We start from the raw sequence: 23,476 nt of genomic DNA, 5'->3' as shown, positions 1-23,476 counted from the left end.
ATTTCCCAAATTGCCTCACAAAACCCAGTGGGGTGTGACTGGGCCAGGACTGAAGCATCTAGGGCATATAGAGGGCAGAGTCTCCATCATGGTGTCTTAGCTAAAGTTCACATGTGGGCGAAGGGAGCCAGGCTGCAGCTTCTGGCGATCTTCATAGGGTCTTGGAGTTGGGGACTGAGACCTTGCTGTCTTAGCCAGCAGATAAGAAGAGGCTGAAAGGGAAACAACCACAGTCACAATTGAGATGGCAGTTCCTATGTACTGGGCTTTCTCTCCAAATTCCCACCTCGCAGGGGAGAGTTTTTGAGTGGATGGCTAAGCCAAGTGTCAACCCCACTGCCTTTCTTTTGTTCCACTAGTGAGCTGGCCAGCTTGTGACTACAGGACCTTGGTATATGGCTATTTGCATGCTTGGTTCTCTCTTTCCATTCCCAGACCTCACCCAGCCACCTCCTATTCACCCCTGAAGGCCCAGTTTCCTTGCCACTTACTCAGGCATTCCTTGCATGCCTATAGCTCCTGCCTCATTACACTGCCAATGCTCAAACACATTAGGCCCCCCTTACATATTCTTACCACATCCTTCATCTTGCACATTGAAGCTGTCCTTCAGTAATCATTTGTGTGTACATTTATTTAGTATCTCCCCCACTACCCTGTGAGCTCCAGCAGGAAAGAGGTCATAGTCATTTATTCACTACTTGGGTATTCCCAGCCTCCTTTCAGCTCACTGTGGGTACTTAATGAGTGTGGTTGAAAGAGTGTATTACTGAATGAAGGGCAGGTATTTAGGAAGCAAAAGAGAATCTTGTTATGGTGGGGTAGGGGGTAGTCTTAGAGTATTCTGCCAGGGCCACACCAGTGAGAATCCCCTTTTCTATGACTGTAGCATTTACCTGAGGACAAGATTTCCCCCTAATGTCTTCATTTTTTAATTGCCTTTCAGAAGATAAATGTGCATAAAATTCTCAGTGGTAAGTGTACCTTGTAATAATAACAGTTACCATTTATTGAACACTAATTTTTACCATGCTAAGGACTTTACATGCATTAATCATAACAGCTCTCATTTACTGAGTGTACTCTAATGTTCCAGGTGCTGTTCTAAGCACTTTTAAACCTGTAACTCATTCATTTCCAACCCTCTGGAAGTAGATATTATCCTTAGCCCTATTTTACAGTTGAGAGAAACTAAGGCCCAGAATGGTTAAGTAACTTGCTCAGGGACACAGAGCTAGTGATAGAGGTAAAATCTGAACTTAAGCAATCTACCCCCAGAGCCTAAACTCTTAATATCTGTGCTTTCCAAGATTGCATGATCACATCAATCCTTACAAGGAGCCTATGCAGCCCTGTGCCCTACAGAACTGACAAGGAAGCTGATGCTCAGAGTCGGTCAGTGCTCAGCAGAAGTGCTGAGATGTGAATACATGCCTGTGATTCCAAAGTCTGGGTTCTTACCTGTGAGGTTATGACTTTGTCCTGTTGGGATCTGCTTGGTGTGAGGACAGGTGATGCCAGCTATTTGAGAACAAAATACTAAGACCCCAACACATTTAGAGAGACTCACACTGCACAATGACCCCAACAATCCTCACTTTTATTTTTCTTTCTTATCTATCTATCTATCTATCTATCTATCTATCTATCTATCTATCTATCTATCTATCTATCCAAGCACTGGGTACATTCAAAAGCACTGGAGGGTGAGAGAATTCACCAAAGCCAGAGCGGGGAACAGAACAGGCAGACTGACAAAATACACTGCTGAGGGGAGCAGCGGGCAGCAGGAGAGATCTGCACGCCATGTGGGACCCTCGCCAGTACTGGGGTCGAACCGGCGCTGCAGAGGCTGCGGGCAGTTTGGTAGCCCAGTGCTCAACCGCTGCACCACCAGGGGAGGCCCAAGCCTCACTTTTAAAATAATTTCATGTTGCAGTGGCTGCACAGAAGTTTTAGGTCTGGAAGAATCTAGTAATCCACTTAATCACTCCCTGATTAAGTCCTCTCTGCGTCACCCTTTTCAAGTTGTAGGTAAGCGCCAGGAACCTGTAGTGACAGGGAGCTCATTATCTAATCTCATAGTCAGTAATAATTATTTTTATTAATAGTAGCAAATATGAATAGAAAATGGACTAATATCAAGCTCTGTGTTAGCTTGACAGATAATTCTGAAAGCATCCTTCTACATATGATCCCCATTTCGCAGAAAGAACCATTCAGACTGGTGAGATTAAGTCACATGCCTGAAACCACACAGCTCGTACCCATACCACTTCTGCTGTGGATTTCTTTTCCTAATTGTCCTTTACCTTATCTCTTTCCTTAACTCTTCGTTAGTGCTTCATTCTGGGAAAGTTAACTCACTTAGATGACAATTGTCTGAAGCTGGTTTCTGCAAGAGCTAATGTTTAGTGAACATTGATTATGTGCCAGACATTGTAAAAGGTGTTTCTCATTTATTCTCTTGCTTAATCCTCATGACAATCTTAGAGGCTATCAGTCACTTGTTTTATAAGTGGGAAACTGAGGCACAGAAGGTTAAGTTATTTGCTCCAAGTCACCCACCTGGTCAGTGACAGACCTGACATTTAATCCCAAATACTGACTGTGGAGCACAGGCTCCTAACCACTGAGCATTCCTGCCTTTTCCAGGGCTGGGAAAGGACTCTTTGTGTGTGTGTGTGTGTGTGCGCGCATGCAAGGCTGTGAGGCAGGTTTTAAAGTCCCTCTATGTGTTCCTTCTCAAGGTCAGTCATCATTCTGGTTTTAGCCCTGCATTCTCTTCTAGGAAATGCATATACCCTTGAGATGTTACCTTTTGTTCTTTAAAAATTATTGTTTTTTCTCTTTAAGATATTATATGTTCATTGTAAAAGTTCAAATAATGTAGATAAACAAAACAAAAAAGAGAATGAAGAAAGTTAACTGAAATCTCACCACCCAGAAGGAGCTACTATGCACCATGGATTGGTGAAGCTCATTCTAGTCACCTAGCCGTGCAGCACTCACACACACATTGCATACACATGCAGGCTTACAGAAAGGCTTTTTTTTAAAACTGAACACCATAGAGAAAGTTCCACATATGGTGTGTAGCATCACACCATCCTTTAAAGTAGGCCAGTAGGATTCTGTTGTCAACTTGTACCAGGATCTATATAAATAGCATCCTTTCTTGGATATTCAGGTTGTTGTAAATATTTAGTATTATTAAAAATGCTGTAAATAACAGGTTTTTTTTTTTTTGTAAGTGAACTTTAAATATCCCATTACTTCCTTGGAATAGATTTCTAGAAGAATTAGTGGCCCAAAGTAACCATACATTTTGCTGATATCACTACTTTTCCTTCCATTAAGTTCTAATGTACAGCCCCACTATTACTGCTTTTACACCTAAGTCTCTTTGTCCCTGGGTTTGGTCAGTTTCTGATGACTTTTTTCCATTATTGCCAATAAAATGGAAGGGAAATGGTATCTCATTTTCTTACTCTGGAATTCATTTAAGTTTGGGCATTTTTCCATATGCTTATTGCTTTTACACCACATTTAGTATAGCCAAGGAGTAAAAAGTTGAAGGGGATAATTTTAACAATTAAGCTAATGTGGAAATGCTTCTGTCGACGATATAACTTAGGAAGTTCAGCACATATAAAAATTTTCACTTTTAAAAAAGTACATATTTGTATTTCAATTCATCTGCCCCAATGCCTACCATGACCTTTGACAGACATGTCCTGACATGTCCTGGCTAAAACAATGACCTTCTGGAGGAAGGCCAGTCTCTATAGTATCCCAGCTGACCATTAATTGATAGTAAGTTTCCTGAGTCCCAGTGGTTAGGGCTTAATTAATATCCTGGACAGAATCCAGAATCACTACCCAGAGGTGACTGCAGCTTCCTTTTGCGCACCCAGAAACTAGCTGGGAGTTGTTGCTGATCTTTGCAATGCCTTCTTCCTCTTCCCTTGATTATTGACTTATTTAACATGAACCAAAAGTTTATGTCCTACCCTTTCTTTTTGTCAATGTTGAATGTTTCTTCTGGAATCTGTGTCCATTGAGTAGGTACAAAACCATTTAGTACACTCTCTGAAGGCCACAAACTTTAGACTTCTCAGTTCTCTCTAGCATGCATGTAGTTTGTATAGAGTGTAGGATGATGTGCATAGGCTTTAATTTATAGTTGGCTTAGACTGGAATCTTCCATTTTCTAAACATTGACCTGGAACAAGTAAATTGGCTTTACTTATGAGGATTGCATTAGGCAATCTCTATAAAATGGTTAGCATGATCATTGGATAGAATCCACCTGAAGGTTGTGAGAAACTCATGAGTGTACCTTGATTCATCCAAGTTTCCTGGAGAGAGTAAATTGTAGGAGGGAGTATACAAAGATGGTACTCCCAAGAATCCTGCCCATCTCCCAGCCACCCACATTCTTCATGTGCCACTTTGACATTGTGTTTTTCTCCCTGTACAGAGATTACCTGCTGACCTTCAGCCTCTTTAACTAGACTACAAGATCTTTGAGAGCAGAAAGCATATATGATCTACTCTGAATCCCCAACCCTTACCCCCATCTTGACCCAGAGCAGGTATTAGGTGAATTCTTGTCAAATGAATGAATGTAATTCTATATTACGTCACTTATCTTAGCTTCAAAGGCATTAAATAATTGTATAGTTGGCATATAATAAATGTATGTGTAACTAATTAAGAGCAAATTAATTCACTTCCAAGTAGCTCTCCTCTTTGATTTTATTTATCAATGGTATGTCATCAATAGGTCTTTGGAATGAAGGAACTGTGTCTGTCCTTAATGTATAATGCTTGCTCTATTTATGATTCAGATTTAACTTGATTAAATTTTATTGAGAAACTGTTATGACCTGGGCACTCTATAAAAATTGTGGAGGTTATAAAAAGAATAAGACCTGATCCTTATTGTATCACTAGGAAGGGACTTTGTAAAGACACCTCATATCGAATCAGTCTCTGGAAAGTGGTTGAGAATGTGGAGTTGGGGGTGACTTGTGGAAAGATATTTGATTGATTTTATGTATTCAAATCACATTTCAAGTATCAAGGGACTTTATATTTTAAACAGGGTTTGGCATTAGCCTTTAGTTTAGTAATCTGCAGTTTTATTTCTGTAAAGAGCCTGTTAATAAATATTTTCAGCTTGGCCAGTCATACAGTCTCTGTCGCAACTACTCAACTCTGCCACTGTGTCAAGAAAGCAATTGCAGACAATACGTCAACAAATGGCTGTGACTGCATTCCAATAAAACTTCATTTATAAAACAAGCCATGGAAGGATTTGGCTTGCAGGAGCATAGTTTGCCAAACCCTTGCTTTAGACAGTGGGGAGTTATGGGTGGTTTTGAGTAGGAGGATTTTGATTAGGTTTTTGTTTCTCAGAGAAAGCTCTGTTTGCTGACACATTGCCATCTCCATTCTCCTTCCGTACATAGAGTCAGTAATAATAACCCTTACTCTTTATACCACACTTTACAACTTAAAACGCATTTTTAAATCCCATGTAGGCCCTAGCATGAAGGTTGGGAAGCATCACACTGTTTAAAGAAGAGAAATCAAACCTAAAAGGGTGACTTTTTCTGTCACAGAGTTGGAACTGAAACCCTAAACTCCTCACTTCCCTCCAAACCCTACCTCCAACTCCAATTAGTTGTCCAGTGTTGAGTTATGGGAAGCACTTCAAAAATAACTGTTAATCACTCATCCCTGGACCTTGTGGCTGTTGACATCAAAGTTTCCATTCCCTTCTATTCGTATTCAGTAAATGGTTTGGCAAATCTGTTGGCAAGAATTACTGCATTGGAAATCAAAGTTTTAATATTTATGATCCAAGTTTTAGTCTCCATTCAACATTGCCCCATCAGCTTTCTCAACAGAAGCAGAAAACTTGTCAATTTGGGGAGGTCTGTCTGAATTTATACTCTACCTAAAATGGTGGGGGAAAAAAAAAAAGGTAACTGGATTTATTTTTGCCATCCGGAATTACTAAGCATAGATGTACTTGGGGGAAGAATTAGGGACCAAAAGAGGTTAAGATACTCATATATTTGGAATCTAGAAAGATATGGTTATGTAATGATCATGAAATCTTTTTCTTATTTTTCTACATGCCATGTTTGACCTTTTCTGCTATATATATACCCATGTCTCCATCAACTCTCATCTAAACAACTGAAATAGAGCTCTCCAATCTTGCCCCCTTTACCATCTATCCTCCATACAACAACCAGAGTGGTCTTGTTAGAAATTAATCAGATTGCCTACATTTCTGACTTCATCTCATCTCATACCATATTCCTTTGGCCTCTATGACCTGTTACACCAGCTCTGGACATGCTAGATTCATTCTGGTCAACTAAACTTGCCTTTGGCTTTTCCTTTCATGTGGAATACCTTCCCCCAGCTCTCTCCAAGGCTGGTGTCTCTCATCCATGAAGCCTTTGCTTCAAGGATGTCCTCTCCAGGAGACTGTCCCTAGACTTGTATCCATCCTTCCTGTCCCTCTGTGGAAGTACCTTGTTTTATCAACTAATTATTTTTTTTTTATTTCCTCTGCTCCCATTTGTTGAGGAACTCCAATAAGCATTTGCTGAATAAATGATGAATTCTTACATTTGGAATCTTCAAGAAATCATCCAACCTTAGATAACTTTGCAGTTTTATTCTTTGGGGAACATCTTATTTAATTTTTTTTTTAAATTTTCTTTAGCTGTGGAATCCTATTCTAAATCCAATTGTAAATCCAATCCTGATATCCAATATACAGAATCCAAGCTGTTCCAGAAAAAAAAGGGATATGATGCTCTCCCAATTTCTCTGAGCCATTCCCTGGGACCCTCGGACTCCAAGCAAACCCGATTTGAAAATCACTGAGACAAACCCATTCATTCATTCTACAGATGGGGAAACTGAGGGTGTCCTGCACCCTCCCTCCAGATCCCAAACTGTACTGTACTACCTGTTAACTCTTCAAAAAAAACAGATTCTTCATTTATATCCCAGCCTCAGTAAGCTGCTGTCACAGAGCAGGGGGTCTGCCAAGGTTTTTCAGACTGTTCTGGTGAAACAGTGAGTTAAAGACAGTGGAACTGGACTAGTGCCTCTGGCTTCAATGCATCAGGGAGGATGGTGGCGAGACCATGAATTCCATCTAGTTTAGGTTCAGCAGCTTGTTTGGAACCAATTTAGTAATTAAGACCGTGTTCCTCCTCCCTACCACTCCTAGCCCTCTAATTGCATTTGTTCAGGAACCAAGGAAGTTATAATTACCATCTTCTACATCTTCTCTGTTCTTATTCTCTTTCATGTCCCTGCTTTTCCTTTTGTAAAAATAAAAAAGTAAATAAATAAAATGTTTCAGACTTGCAAAACAGCATAGAGGAGTGAAAGTGAACATAGAAAACACTATGAACTTACAGCCTTGCTTCAGAAAGAAAATGTCACAAATCCATGGGCCTCCCTGGTGGCCTAGAGGTTAAGTCTCAGTGCTGTCACTGCTATGGCCTGAGTTTAATACCTGGCCAGGGAGCTAATCCGCATATGGCACAGCAGACCTCTCCTGGTCACCCAGCTGCTCCCTGTATCAATGCATTTCAGTCAATCTGCCTGTTCTCTCTCTGGTGAATCCCGCACCCTTGCTCCTCTGGCCTACACCCAGTTATTTTATGCAAAAATTAAAAAAAAAAAAGATTTAGGTAAATGTTGCCAATCTAATTGAAGCCTTCCTCTCCATTTCCCCTCTCCTCTCCTTTTACTTTGCTCTTCTGCCTTCTCTCTTCTCCCCTTCTTTTTTCTTAAAATTTATTTATTTATACAAGAACCGGGGTATAGGCCAGATGTGCGGGAGGGTGAGAGGATTCTCCAAAGACAGAGTGGGGAGCAGAACAGGCAGACAGACTGAAAACACGGCTGAGGGGAGCCGCGGGCGAGACAGGAGAGGTCTGCCGCGCCATGTGGGTATCTTGCCAGCTGGCTGGGATAGAACCCGCACTGCAGAGACTGCAGACAGCTTCACAGTGCTGCCCTCAACCACCTGCACCACCAAGGAGGCCCTCTTCTCCCCTTCTTGATGTTTTCTTCTGATTTTTTTTGATTTCTCACTCTATCTCTACTTCTTTCTTCTCCCCAACTCTTTTCACCCTGCCCCCTCTTTTGTCCCCCTCTTTACATACTCCCCTTCCCTCCTCTTCCTCTCCCCTTCTCTCTTTATTGTCTCTCCAGTATCTTCTCTTGCCTTCCGTTGCTCCCTTGCACCTTTAATAAATGATTATAGGTCAGTAATTCCTTCTTTTGGTTATTCATTGTCAAGGATGGTCACTGAATCTCTTTTGTGATTGGCTCCCCTAGAAACCTGAGGGTACCTACCCTACAAGGACAGTTCTCTGGTCCACCAGTCTAAGATACTGGCTGCTCCTGCTACTACTTCTAAAAGGTCACCTCTAGCTTGCTTCTCTCCAGAGGAAAAATTTTACTACCATCAGATGCAATTGCTGGCCAGTTCTTCCCATAGAGAAAAGAGCAATTGCCTGAGATCTCTATATTTCACTCAGCATTTTGAATTCTTTCCAGAAGCTTTTTTGGTATCTCTCATTGCATTTCTATTTCACTACATGACATTTTCTTACCATTTTTAGGTTATACTATTTCGATTTTAAAGAATTTGATTTACTCTTCCTGGAGGCAGACACTAGGAGATCTGCTGGCTCAGATATATAGAAGAATCCGGACCCTTTTGGATTTATCATTAGAAGAGTAAATATGGGGGGTCAGATGAGAGTGGAGGCCAGAGCTGAGTGGTTTGTTTATTTCTCCATCAATTCAAGTGCAGTAAAGCCAGTGAGAAGATGGAGAGCCAATGACTTGCACTTCTGTAAATATGTTTCTTCGTAGGATATGGAGTCAACTCAGGCCACTTCTACATTCTTTTTCAGGGGTCCCATTATAGTGGAAGAAGGCAGAAAACTCCTCCCTCCTCAAAGCACAACCTTCTCTGGTTTTGTGACACCTTAGAACTTTGTGTCCATATTAATTGGTCCAAGTTAATTTTTTGGCAGTCTTGTACTATAGATTGTTTTAAATTAATAGGAATAACATCAGAAAGACTTCCCATCCCAAAGGGACCTATGCTACTGTGAGTATCAGCAAGATAGAATAAAATACCAGCAGTTATGTTATAAATAAGAATGATTCCATGGCCCTTTGCTTTTTAATAGAAATGTGAAGCGTTTCAAAATGCTTTTAGATTTGCCAGCCCATTTTTCACATCAAGTTCTGCAAGGACCAAGCATTATCACTCCCCTTTTATAGATGAGGAAACTGTGCAAATGAGAGGAAAGATTTTCTTGATATAAGTGTGGTCTGGCAGGGTCCAAAGGACCTCAAGCTTTACCCAGTTAGAAAGCATCCCAGGGGCGTGGAGGAAGTCACATGCCTATCAAAGGTGCCTTGGGTGATCTCAGCAGGGGCTTTTGGGGACCCCCACCCCAACATATATAACCACTAGGGACAATTTCCAGGGCCTGGCCTCTGTATGTGCCTTCTACCCTGGTACTGCAAAGCATTGGCAGGCAGCCACAATGAAGGTTTTCCCACTTCTGGATCCCTGCCTACACTGCAGAATTTTCACAAGGAGAAGGGAAGAGGGGGTCATTTACAGTCTGCTCTAATCACCAATGAACTGAAAACTCAGTGGCAACCAGCAGTTTGCAGAAGTACAGGATTCCAGTGCTGCTCAACAGCCCACCCCATATCCCAGACAAGCAGCTAGTGTTGCCATGCAGTGTCAAGTGCAGCACATAGTAGGTGCTCAATAAACAGTGGCTGCTGCTGTTAATTTTTACCACAATTACTGTTAGGCTGTGGCTCCAGGCCACATATAGACAGGATGAATTCCTAGGATTAGAAAATCTCTTCTGGTGGCTGTGGCAAATGTAAGGTAACATTAAGGGCAGAAGTAATAAAAAGCTTAAGGGAAAATGTAAAATATCTCTCTGTTTTTGGCATTGTTCTCTATGAGGCATTTCCCAAAGTATCAAGGATGTCTCTGTGGTTTTTTTGTTTTCCTTTTATTCTTTTCTGACTCCTTCCCAGTTCAGGGACCTTGCTAGAATCAGGGCCCTCCAATGTGCTCACTGCCGTTGCTAGTTGTGAAGCCGCAGCTGCCTCCTATGCAAATCACAGGCTATGAAGGCATCTTTCATGGTCTCACTCATTCTTGATGAACCCATAGGGTTGACATGTGACACATGGATGTCAATCAGATCACAAAAGCATAAAAGCTTACATTGAAATCTATTCCTTTCTCCTCCTTCTTTCACCTTTCCTTCTCTTCCTTTCTCTCCTTTCTTGCAGAGGAAGGGTATGTGAGTAAAGACATGGTGTCATTGTCTTTTGGCTGCAGCCCAGCCTATACCTCCCCAAACCCCTTCTTAGCCTCCAGGGTGGAGATATAGAAAGACACAGAACTGGATGGTAGCCTCCAGGGTGGAGATATAGAAAGACACAGAACTGGATGGATCCCTTTCCTGGGGGCCGAATGGGTGCTCACTCCTTGCCACCTGTACTCACAGTCTCCCTCCCCCTAGCCTGGAGAGAAGTAGCTGGCATTCAATCATTCTCTCCTGTTGAGAGCAAGGTCCAGTGCCTCACTCATTCCTTGGACTGCAGCCATCAGGGGTCCTGCCCTCCCTCTAGATCCCCAACTGTAATGACACCCCTAGGAGAAGGAGTGACATTCTGTTTCCTGGAATGAAATGCTTATTTGATGAGGTACTTTTCCTACAAAGAGTTATTCCCATGTTCACATCTATACATAATGAATGACCTAGAACAAGTCACCTAATCTCTGTGAGCTCAGTTTCCTCATTTTAGAATGAGAGAATATTGGGCTTACATAATGAAGTATCTGGCACATAATAGGTAGAGTAAGGATCAGCCAGCAGATCCTTGGCTTCCTTCCTTCCTTCTTTGTTATTTACCAGTCTGGACACTGTCCCCTGATTACCCTCTGTTATCCCCCATCATGCCTGAACAGGGACCTTTATACAAATGACATGATCTCAAGCTAGGCACTGGCTGCCCTCCATGATCCCTGCTGGGCAGTTGACTGTTTTCCAGTCCTGTGCTTAGACTAGCTTGCTCAACAGAGACTCAGGATCTGGAGGAGCACCTGCAGCACACAGACACACAACCAAGAGTGGCAAAACCACTGCTTCAGAGGGGCAATGGTGAGCAACTCCCCAAAGTTCACATCAGCACTCCCCAGGTTGAGGTCCAGAGCCTCATGGGTCCAGAGTTGTTATGAATGGCTCTTTTCATCTGAAATACCCAAACCTCTTAAATCCCATGTGGAGTGACTTCAAGTGGTGTGGTAATTTAGATCAAGGAGCATGGTGAATAAAAGCATAGATTATTTTTCTCATGTACATATTGGCTATCTGTATTTCTTCTTTTTTAATTAATTTATTTTACATCATTCTTCACTTTTGTACAATGTATGTTTTCTCATCTCAGTTATAGTCCCCATGAAATCCCACCAGCAGTTCACCAGTGTACCATCACCGTAGTCATTTCTGCTCTTTCTACCCTTGTTTTGATGCTACAAAACCATAGCTTTTAAGGAAAGACTGCCTCAATTTCAGTGCTGGCTCTGCCACTTTCTGAATATCTGCTATTTGTTATATAACCTTTCTATGCTGCAGTTTCCCCATCTGTAGCATGTGATTTATATTATTTCATAAGTTGGTGTAAGGTTTAAGTGAAATCACGTTGGTAAAGTATTCATAAAGGTACCTGGCAAGTCATAAGCATTTAATAAGTGATTGACTCATATTATGAGCTTCACCAGGAACATTGCTATGCAGCATTGTTATCAAAGTGTAAGCACCAACATAGACTTATATCACTCACCAGTCACGCCACTCAAACTCTCACCTGTCAAACAGGTGGATGTATCATTCATCCTCTACCTACATGTGGGTATGGGACTTGATCAATAAAACAAGAGTGGATGTATGAGATAGTTTATAATAATGAAAAACAATAGTAATTGACAAAAGAGAGAAGAAAAAAATAAAGTTAGGAAAAGAGAAAGAAACTAAGCATAAACTCTGATGTGCCCTAGTAAACCAGAGCAAAAAGGAAAACTTGGGACCGCTCATGATCATTACTTAGTGCTGGAGCCGTATCATTTTATCACCAGCAGTGACCTTTTCTGTAGTCTTAAATGATAAGAAAAATTGAACTGGAAAACATCCATTATGAATTATTTTGAAAATCTAAACTTTCAGGCCTAAACTCCAAGAGGAAATATCAGGATGAGATTTGAAAAGTATTACTGCACAAATGATTGAAGGAAAGTGCGCTCTTTAACCCAGTGAAGGGAAATGACATTCTTCTGTGATGCTTCTGAACCAGAACTCCATGGTGGAAGCCTCAAGGAAGCAAATGGAGTTTCCTCTAAGACATAACTTCACATTACTCAAGTAATCCAGCAATGAGGGGACTAGCCCTTGAGGGTGTGTGAGTGCCCTGTCTGTGAGACGTTTCTAGAGGGCTGCCTTGCAAGGCCATGTGGGCAGGCTCATTGCACTCTCTGGGAGCACAGATACAACTCCTGCCGCCCAGGTCACTTCCATGTTCTCCAAGTCTATGTCATGTAGGAACAGACCTTAAGAAATGAGACAAGCTTTACTTCCTTGAATGTGCATTAACAACTCTAAACAAAATATTTTACTACAAAACCGTTCAGTTACTAAACAAGGGCAGGCTGGCTAGAGCAACTAAATCACTTTCAGAAATTATTATTTAAGATGAGATTTGGGAAATCATCTGACCAAGTAATTGTCAGCATATTGGGGGAAACTTCCCCTTGTCAGAAGTGACTGTGTCACCTGTCACCAACCTCCCTGAATGTCCAGGTGCTATTAGCACAGGCAAATGTACATTCTGGGGCTCCCATAGCCCCACCCCAGCTCTCCTCCATCCATGGCTCATCAACTGGATTGCAAACATCTCCTTCTTCCCCAGAGTCTCTGTCTGGGCAGGGCCATGTGTTAATCAGCATTGTATAACCAATGTATCTGATCTCTGCAGTGCCAGCTCAGAGTATACAGTGGTGGCATAGGGCTAGGACCATGAGCCCTGAAGCCCAACTGCCTGAATTTGATCCTGCCTGATCATTTACTAATTTTGAGCTCTTTGAGCCTCAGTTTCCTTATCTGTAAAATGGGGTTTATTGTACCCTATACAAACACACACACACACATACACACACAAACACAGAAACACCACACTATACCACACCACACAATTGTAGTATTTGACATTTTAGCATGGTGTTTTTCTGATATATGATATCAGGGGTTGGCAAACTATTTCTATCAAGAGTCACATATTATATATTTACAACTCTGGAAGCTAGGTTATCTCTCACAACTATTCAACTCTACCATCATAGCATGAAAATATCATAGATAACACATAAATGAATAAGCATTGGTGGAATTCCAATAAAACCTTATATACACAGAGTTTATGGGTAGGATATATGCCGTAGCTTGTAAATCCTTATAATTATATAAAGCAGCAAGTCAGATGGCAAATGGAAAACTTAGGCAACCACAGAGGCTCAAAGAAAGACATAAAAGTTGGTAGAATGGTGGTTTTCATGGTAGCAACCAGTGGTTAGGGACTCAAACTATAGGGTAAGACAGATCTAGTTTGTGGGAATGGTATATAGTCTCTGGGCCTTGGTTTCATAATGCCAAATGGCATATTAAAGGGACCTTTTTCAATTTTCTTATGTATGAATTTAAGATTATGAGACATAGAGCCAGACATTTAATAAGCTCAGTAAATTTTAGCAATGAGGGTGATGAAGATAAAGTGACTATTGAACTGAAATAAGCCAAGCAGAACCATGGCTACCCCTTGGCTGGAGGATACCAGAAAGTGTGGCTCATTAGGTAGAGCAAAGGCTTTCAATCCCAAGGGTGCCTGGCAACCTATCTTGAGACTTCTATTTCACGGTCTGTAAATGGAGCCAGTACTTCTGGCTTTCTCCCTGCAGAAGCAGCTATAATGAGACCATGGTGGGAGAGCCTGCCTACCACTTACCTAGAGATATAATGCCAAGTTAGCACCAAGTCATAACTGCAGTCTCTGTGTGTGTCAGAAATGAGCCATGGTATTTCAGGCTTGCCCTCCTCCAGTGGATCTGAGGATAGCAAAGTCAAAAGATCAGTAATGGAGAATATGAATTTTTGTCTTGGGCTATACAGAGCCCCTTGGAGACTTGAGTTTGTAGTAGGGCTGGGTAGACCCTTGGCTTTGAATTGCTTTTGATTTTATATTAGTGCCCTGGAAACAAATAACTCTGCATATCACGTTTTGCTCAGGGAACATATTGCTGTCAGAGGTGAGGCTTATAGTGTTCCTTTTGGCTCCTTGTTGATGCAGGAAGATTGCCTAACAAATGGGTCTCCCCTGTGTTTATACTCTGCTTTCTTTTAAAATCCTTAAGGGCTTATTTCTTACTTTCTTTGCCTCAGGTTTCCCAGGAAAAAAAATATTTTTTCTCATACAGCCCTAATCAATGTTATTAGGCATCTCTGCTCTAATCATATACAAATTGGTACTGATTTTTACTTATGTCATCTCTATATTAGTTTATGGGATTCTCATGAAATACACTTTTTCTAAAATCAGAAACCCCCAAGTCTTTTTTCCTTCCTTCCTTCTTCCCTCCCATCTCCCACCTCCCTTCTTTCCTCCTTCCTTCCTTCTTTCTTTCCTTTCTCCTTTTCAGTATACTTCTACTAACTACACACTGCATCGCGAATATCTACAAGTCTAAAGAATGAGATGGGCAAGTTACAGACAAGTGGAATAGAGGCAGGCTCTAGGCAAGGGCCAGGCAGGGCACTATGGATATCCGTAGTGAGAGTACATAACCGCTTGCTGTTGTCAGGAAAGGCTTTCTGGTAGAGGGGGCCCTTAAGCCATGCTTTTTAGGATGAGTAGGAATTCAAGTAGGTAATAAATCAGCAGCAGGCTCAAAGATGTGACTGGTTTCCAAATGAACTTTGGTGGAAATGAACTTTGTTTTGTCCACTTGAACTTAGAGTTATTGTGGTGGGGCAGGAGCAAATGGCAAATGTCAGGAGAAACCTAGCTGGCAGGGGACAGGGTATGAAGGATTTTGTGAGCAAACAGACCTTCTGGAGCTATTTTCAACATCTTATAACTCAGGTAAGCTGTACATTGTCCAAGCAAACTTTATGTCAGGTGACTCTGATGGGCTGTAATTAAGTCAAGATTGTTGTCTCCTCGGGCCACCGCTACTAATTAGAAGTGCTCATTAGCAGTCATACATGCCTTTGATGAGTAAAAGTGATAACTAAGTTCATTATTATTTAATATGTAGAGTTTGCTTTCCACTGTCTTTCAATACATGAAGTATACAGTGAGAGGGAGAGCAACCAAAGGGCTCTTGGTGATTTAAAAAAAAAGTCCGGAAAAATATTTCTTTCTATTACCAAGATGCCAGTAAAACCTGTTCTGAAATTAAATTCTCATAAACTGATAAACAAAAGTCATCAAATAATGAAAATAATTGATTAGGCATTCACTATATGCCTGCCACAATGAGTCACCGAGGGATACATCTGGTATTATTAAACAAACACCAGTAAATGTGCTAAGCATAGTGACAAAAAAAAAAAAAATGAATCTGGTCCTGTGAGAGAATAAGATAAATCTGATTTATATAAAGAATAAGGGAAATACTTCCTAAGAAAGTGGCATTTGCATTCAGCAAGAATAGTGTAGCTATCTAGTGGAAGAGATGGGCTTGGAAAGACAGTGTTCTATGCAAAAAGCTACGGGCACTAGCTTGAGGCAAGAAGTTGTTGGAGAACATAATTTGTTTCAAAATGATTTTTCTGGTTGTCCTGACAAAAATGGGTTGTGCAGAAAAGTGGAAGCAGGGTAACTGGTGAGATGACTGTTACAGTCAGTCAGTTGAGAAATGGTAGCACCTGATAGCGAAGATGGTAAGAACTGGATAAATTCTGGTGGTGATAGCAAAGATGGTAAGAATTGGATAAATTTCAACAATATTTTAGGTAGGCTTGGCATTAGATTATTCAGAGTGTTGGCAATGGGCAAAAGATGTAAAGACAGTAATTCAATTTGACTTGACTTGGTTTGACACAGAAAGTAACTTTTGAGTGAGCTAGACTGAGTCACCTAGGTCTCAACAAGGACAGGCCAAGGCAACCTGGAGGGATGCCACAAGGACCTATCAGAGGAACAAAGAGACCCAATAACAACATCCCTGAGTATGTACTGTGGGCCAGGTATCTATTAAAGGTGATGGATATGATTTCGTTTACTCCTCCTAGAGACCCAGTAAGCTCATTTTAGGAAACTAAGGCACAGAAAAGTTGAATGACTTTACCAAACTCCCAAAGCAGAAAGTAGTACATTAGGGGTTTGAACCAATATCCTTATAGTCCAAAACCCATGCTCTTAGCTACTAGGTGATTAAGTCAAGTTGAGTGGCTTCATAGTGGGAGAGGAGTTCGGCCTTGATTGAGGTAAGAAAAGTAGAATGTTTCTTCTCAACCATTCTATAGACTGCATGTTGCTGAGGTTCTGTAGGGCCATTTGGGAACCGAGGTTCCTAATGTGATATTGAATGTGTTACAGAGGGCATATCACCTTCCTGTTCTGTGTTCCTTCCTCAGATCTTTCCCTTAATGTGCAGCAACTGGGATGGGTACTAGGGATACAGTGGTGAATGGAGAATTTCCTCCAGATCACACTGGATAGTGAGAGAATCATAAAAACCACATTTCATTTAAATACAGTAAGATAGACACCCATAATGAGGAAGTCAGGGTGCTGCAGGAATCTGTCAGAGCAACATATACCCTTGATACACTTTTATTTTTATTTTTATAGTCCCCATACAATTGTAACCCCCTTATTTTGACCCCAATCCCTCCCCTCCCGCCCCCTACTTTTGAGGTGGTTTGAGTGTGAGAAGCTTTGGGTAAGGAAGGCTCATTAAAGTTGGGCCATCTAGTGTGAGTGCGGAAGAGGAGATGGACTGAGTAGATGATAGGCTTAGGGGTTGGGAGCAAATGGGGTGGTGAACAGGGGCAATCACTTCAGGAAACACTAGACACGGAGGCCTTCAAGAATGGAAATATGAGAGAGCAGGGTTCTTTGGAGCACGCAGAGGATAGGATACTCCAGTTGGATCAGCAGGATGCAGGACAGGCTTGAGAAAAGAGGTGAGTTTGGAGAATAGTGGGCAGGGGGATAGATCATCTGAGTCAAGGATTTTGGATGTCACTCCAAGGCAAAGAGAAGCTTCCAGGGAGTTCAAGGGGAGGAGAAAGGAACAAGTTCTCTGGGTCAGTCTGCATACTTGATAACAAGTGATGTGCTGACAGGGTCTTGGGCCAGAGGTCAGATGATTTGGTCCCCAGGTAGTGGTTTTGTTTGGCTCCAAGGAGGGTTTCTTTTCAGAGTTTTAATGGAAATTATCCCTCTACCATTCCACTTTAGGCTTGCCAAGTAGCTGAGATATGTTTTGTTTCTTTAAAGAGCCATGCGTTTCTAAGGAATGGTACATTTTAAAAAGACCCCTAACAACAAGTGCTAGAAAGGATGCAGAGAAAGAGGACCGCTATTACATTGTGGGTGGGAATGTAAACTGGTACAACCATTTTGGAAAATTACCTGGATTTATCTTAGAAAACTAAATATTGGAATATTGTATAACACAACAATTCCACCTTTGGGCATTTATTCAAAGAAGATGAAACCATCAACTCTAAAAATTTTATGTTCTGCAGTACTTATTGCAGCATTATTTTCAATAGTTAGGACATAGAAAGAACCTAAGTGCCCCCTGATAGAGGATTAGATCAAAGAAATGTGGTATATTCACACAATGAATATTACACATCCATAAGGAAAGACAAAATGTTGCCCATTACAACAGAATGAAAGGAGTTCAAGGGAATTATATATAGTTAAACACATCAAAATGACAGCAAATATTGGATGCTTATATAGTGGATAATTCTTTTTTTTATGATTTATTTATTTATGCATACAAGAGCTGGGGTACAGACCAGGGATGAAGGGGGTGAGCGGATTCACCAGAGACAGAGTAGGGAACAGAACAGGTGGACTGACTGAAATACACTGCTGAGGCGAGCAGCAGGCAAGACAGGAGAGGTCTGCCGTGCCATGTGTTTTGCTTCCTGGCCAGCCGGGGATTGAACTCATGCTGCAGAGGCTGCAGATTGTTTCATAGTGCGGTGCTTAACCCCTTGCGCCACCAGGGAGGCCCTATAGTGGATAATTCTAGAAAGCAAAATGCTTATAAAAAGTAATGGATACTAATAAATGAAGTGAAGCTTCTGAGATTAAGAGGGATGAAGGAGGGGAAAAATTCAAAGGGGCATAAAAGGTGTGATGGGGAAAAAATGAAAATTACAGACTAATGTGTCTCATAACCATAGATGCAAACCAAATCTAACAGTATTTAAAGAGAAAAAAAAAGAACTGTGTTCCCTCTATAATAATTTACGTATCCATGGAATTTCTACTTAGATGTCAAATCCACCTGTTAGGTCTCTTTTGGGGGCAGATCCTCCTAATGGGAATGGATAAGTAGGGAAAGGTGCAGGTGCCAGGAAGAGAACCTATAGGAGTTTGGAATTTACCAGCAAGGACTGGCAAATTTCAAGGGCTCTTAGGTTTCTGGTGACCTCAGAACCTTAGCTCATCCTTTCTCCATCACATAATGACCTCTGAATTGATTCTTCCCTGTAATCAGGGCCCCTCAGACAATTAAGAAGCCTCCCATAATATAAACAGGTACTGACAGTCTGATATTGACACTACAGCTCACCCAGCTTTAAATGGATTAGCCATATTGGGATTTCTATCAGTAACACTTCATGGAGACAATTTATAGATTTATTAACCCCCTAATCACTCCCAACAAGGTTCCACCTCCATGCATGTGTGCCTGCACAGAGAGCCATGCACGTTTGCAAAGTGGTTCTTTTGCAGATGCTCCCCAACCAAAGAAGTTCCTGAGAAACCAGTCTTAGAAACCAGGGACAGTACAACATTTAGTCCTATTTTCACTTTCTAGTTGTGTGACCCTAAGCAAGCAATTGAACCTCTTTGAGTCTCAGTCGCTCATTTACAAAATGAAGAAACTACTTGTAACCCTCTCAATAGGCTGTGGTCAGTATTATATGAGGCCATGCAGAGTGTTCAGTAAATACAAGCTTCCGACATCATTATTAGTGCTATAGTGCATTTAGTAAGGGCTGCAAACTCAAATGCCTTCAGGACAACAGAATTGAATAAAGCAGGCTGGGGAAAGACTGGCAGAGAGAAAAATGCCATCAAGGGAACAGTGGCTGCTCAGCTGCAGATCTTGCTGTCAAATAACATCAAGGTTCAATATTTAATTAGAGCCCACAAGTACTTGGAAAAAGTAAAAATTTGGCATTAACTAACCCAACTTGTAGTTGTTGGTAACTGATTTAAAACTTCTAAATACTTTGGAAGTGAACCAAACACATGTGACAACTGTCCCTTTGCAACCTCTGTATTTTCCTTTCTGCAAGAACTAAAATAAAACTGGGTCCTAAATATAAATAGCTCCTGGTGGCCAGGCACAAAAGCTGTTGGTAACTAACTCCTCTGTGGCAGGTTGGAAGTAATGAAATACCCCCACTTCTTCCCGGTTAATATAGCTCACTCACAAGTTCTGTGTACTGGTTAGTGAATCAAGCTGAAATAGAAGTCTGTGGCAGGGTCTAAGCTATGTTTTATGCTGTGGAAGAGGGTCCCCAGAAAGTGACCAGCAATGTGTGGGCATCTCCATGCAGGAGTTCCAAACCATGCATATGTGCTCTGCTTGTCACTGCTGCTGTTTGGCTCCTCTGTCCTTTTCATATTTAAACAAAGTGAGACACTTCAAGCAACTATAGCAGCCAGAAGGTTTTTACTCTCTGACAAGAGGATGTCTAAATATTCATTTGCAGCGTCAAAATGATTTCCCAAAATCAACTCTCTTGAACCTGACAGTGTCTAAATGTCTGTTGCCTTTGGAAAGCTGCTATTCCATTTTACCCATAAACATTTTCTCTTATGTTTGGTTTACTATCTCAGCAAGTGTTGGGCCATTGGAAGTAGATGGAATACTAATTGCAGATGAATATCATGACATTTTTCTCACATTAAGAATTTCTAAGAAGTCCTGAGTTTGACCTTTTCATTCATTTGTTCATTCATTCAAAAAATACTGAGGATCTACCACACACCAGACATTATTCAAGGGGTCTTAGATAATCAAAAATGTTCTGAGACCAAAAACAGGCTTTGCCTGTTGCTAGGGAAACCTCAGTTTCCTCATATGTGAAATGGAATGATAATACTAACTCATATGACATGCAAAGGATTACATAAAACAGTATATACACATGGCCAACATTCAATAAATATCAATATTAACAAATATTAATCATTCATTTTAATTATCACCACAACCTTGTGGATTGGTTCTGTGATTCCCCACTTCTAACAGAGAAGGAAACAGAGTGTGTTTTAAAACAGTGAATTACCTTCTCTACAGTCACACATTCAACAAGTGTTAGAGCTGAGATCTGCCAGTCATCAAAGCCCATTGTCTTTCTACTAAACCACCCCACCAGAGGCAACCCATTCCTAGTTTCCTTACTTTACTGTCAGAAAGCACCAGGGAGTTGTGCTAGGTTTAACTCTGAAGAGACTACAGGGATATTTGTTTCCATCCAGCTCATTCCTGCCGGAAATAGACTATAGAGCAGTGGTTAGAATGCTGAGGACACTGATGCTATTTAGAGGGAAATACTACCATCCGATAAAAATCTACTGAATCCTTCTGTGGGCTGGCACTGTCTTGTCACTGGCAACAGCAGTGAACAGAGCAGAGTAGCTGCCCTCAGCAAGCTTAAGGTCTGTAACTATCTTGCAGATGGAAAGATGCCAAGTGTTACTGTGAGGTTTTTAGAAATCCCACTCAAAATATGGTTGGAAGTGAACTTTAGACTCACATCTGATGACCACTGAGACATTTTAGTAACTAATGAAATGGGTTTTTGCTTATTAACAGGCAGCTGGATTTTGCATTTAGTTTGCATCCATTCTTAGGGCTACTGAAGATAAATCAAGGTGTCTGCTCATATCAACAAACCTAATCCTAGGAGGGCAACCTACTTTCAGCTGGAGGTAGTACTAATGCATTTCCAGGAGGAAGATCTTGGGAAGATTATTCTAGCCATTTCTATTTCTCTGTTTAGTCTATTTGGACCAAGTACTTGATAATTGGGCTCATGCAGAGAAGGAGCTAGCATCTGTAGCTTGTTTGCTTGGAACATTTTAGAAAGTAAAAGTAGTTAATGATAATGGTAACTACCACTTAGTGAAGACTATTTGCCAGCCATTACAGTAAATGCTTTACATACATTATCTAATTTAACCTTCACAAACAACCCAATACAACTGAAAGTTCAGTTATCCCTTTTTTATACATAAAGGAATTAAGGCTCAGAGTGGTCTAATTCTTATTTGAGTCCCCACAGTTAGAAAATGTCAGACAGGGAATTGAACTATGTCTGAGTTTCTGTAAAGCAGTGGTTCTCACCCAGTGGCAATTTTGACCCCGAGAGGACATTTTCAAAGTATGGAGATGTTTTTGGTTGTCACAATTGGAAGGAGGTTGCTACTAGATAAAATGGGTAGGACACTAGGGGTGTTATAAACATGCTACAGAACACAAGACAATCTCTAATTATCTGACCTCAAATGTCAATAGAACCAATGTAGAGATACCCTACTATAGAGTCCTAGTGCTTACCCTGTTGCTATTACCAATGTCTCTTGTATAAATGCTTCTCGATAAAGTATTTTGCATTTTAGAAAATATTTCTAGTCTCTGTTGAAGTGTGTTTACATCCTTGCTTACTCTGTTTTCATCTAAGAATCTGTGATGGACAATTTAGATCAAGCCATTCCCTTTTAATGAACAGCAGAACAAGAGAAATCCCAATGGGTTTTGCAGCCCCATTTCAGCTAAGGTTCAAGTTCACTAATGCCAGAAAGGAGCTCATTAGAATCTTATAGGCTGCAGGACAAATGTTAATAGCTTCACCTTTAATTTAAGGTAGGCTTTATTTTTATAGCTGGTCCTTTGGTAGCAAGTAGATTTATTAAGGCATTTTTAACAGCTGAGGTGAATCAATAAAGTATGCATAAGCACATGATTCTTGTGCTTTTTGCAAATAAAATGCTGACTCTTCATGTACACATAGACATACACATCTATGCTCTAAGACTGTGCTTCCGTCTGCACTGTTTTAAAATTGAATCCCAAGTCAGGAATCTTGTTTTGCTGAATGTGGCCTATAAGTTATGAGATAGACTGAGTTTGGAATTAATAGAGAAATGAACACAAATTCCCATCTGCTATGGGACAAAAATTTCTCAAAGTGTATGGATTCTGGATGGTAGGTTTGTCTGCCCATAAAGACAAGTAACTTCTTGCAAGATAAAATCATAATTGGATTTAAACTATACCTCAGATCACATTTACCTAACAGACATTTCCAGATACATATACACCCCATCCAACAGCAGCAGAACAACCTTTTTCTAAGGTACATATGGAACACTCAAAAACAGATCATATGTTAGATGACGAAAAAGAGTTCTTTATAAATTTTAAAAGATTGAAGTCATCAAGTAACTTCTCTGACCACAATGATATAAAAATGAAAAACACATCATGGAAACTGGAAAATCCACAAATATGTGAGCCTAAACAACACTCTTCTACAAAACCAATGGGTGAAAGACAAATCAGGAAAGAAATCATAAAATATCATCAGATAAATAAAAATGGGAACACCCACTCCTGGATATTTATAGAGATAAAAGCTTACTTACAAAGAAAACTCAAATAAATAAACAACTTGACTTTATACCTTCAGAAACTAGAAAAAAACAAACCAAGCCCAGAATTTTCAGAAGGAAAGTAATAACAAAAATCAGACTAGAAACAAATGAAATAAAGACTAAAAAGACAATAGAAATGATCAATGTAACTAAGAGCTGAAATTTGAAGAGATGAACTAAATATAGAATTCAGGCATATCAAGAAAAATAGATAGAATTCAAATAAATAAAATTATAAATGACTTGAACATAAGACTAGAAACTGTACAACTTCCAGAAGAAAACATAAGTGTTTAACTTCTTGACATTGAACTTTGCAATGATTTTTTTTTTGGTAAATTAGAGACCAAAATCAAAAGCAACAAAAGCAAAAATAAATAAGTGGGACTATAGCAAA

The 23,476-nt window shown here is 40.6% G+C and overlaps 1 protein-coding gene across 1 annotated transcript in view; it reads left to right on the top strand.

Annotated features, from left to right (window-relative positions):
* DOCK2 (dedicator of cytokinesis 2) overlaps positions 1–23,476 on the top strand; it is a gene marked incomplete at both ends in the record, with an annotated part of 397,682 nt that overhangs the window by 213,851 nt on the left and 160,355 nt on the right. The gene's annotated exons all lie outside the window — the stretch shown is intronic.

This window comes from Talpa europaea, assembly GCF_964194135.1.
Source record: "Talpa europaea genome assembly, chromosome: 9".
Lineage (NCBI taxonomy): Eukaryota > Metazoa > Chordata > Mammalia > Eulipotyphla > Talpidae > Talpa > Talpa europaea.
Note: the sequence above shows the minus strand (reverse complement) of the source record. Positions and strands in the feature narration are given on the sequence as shown.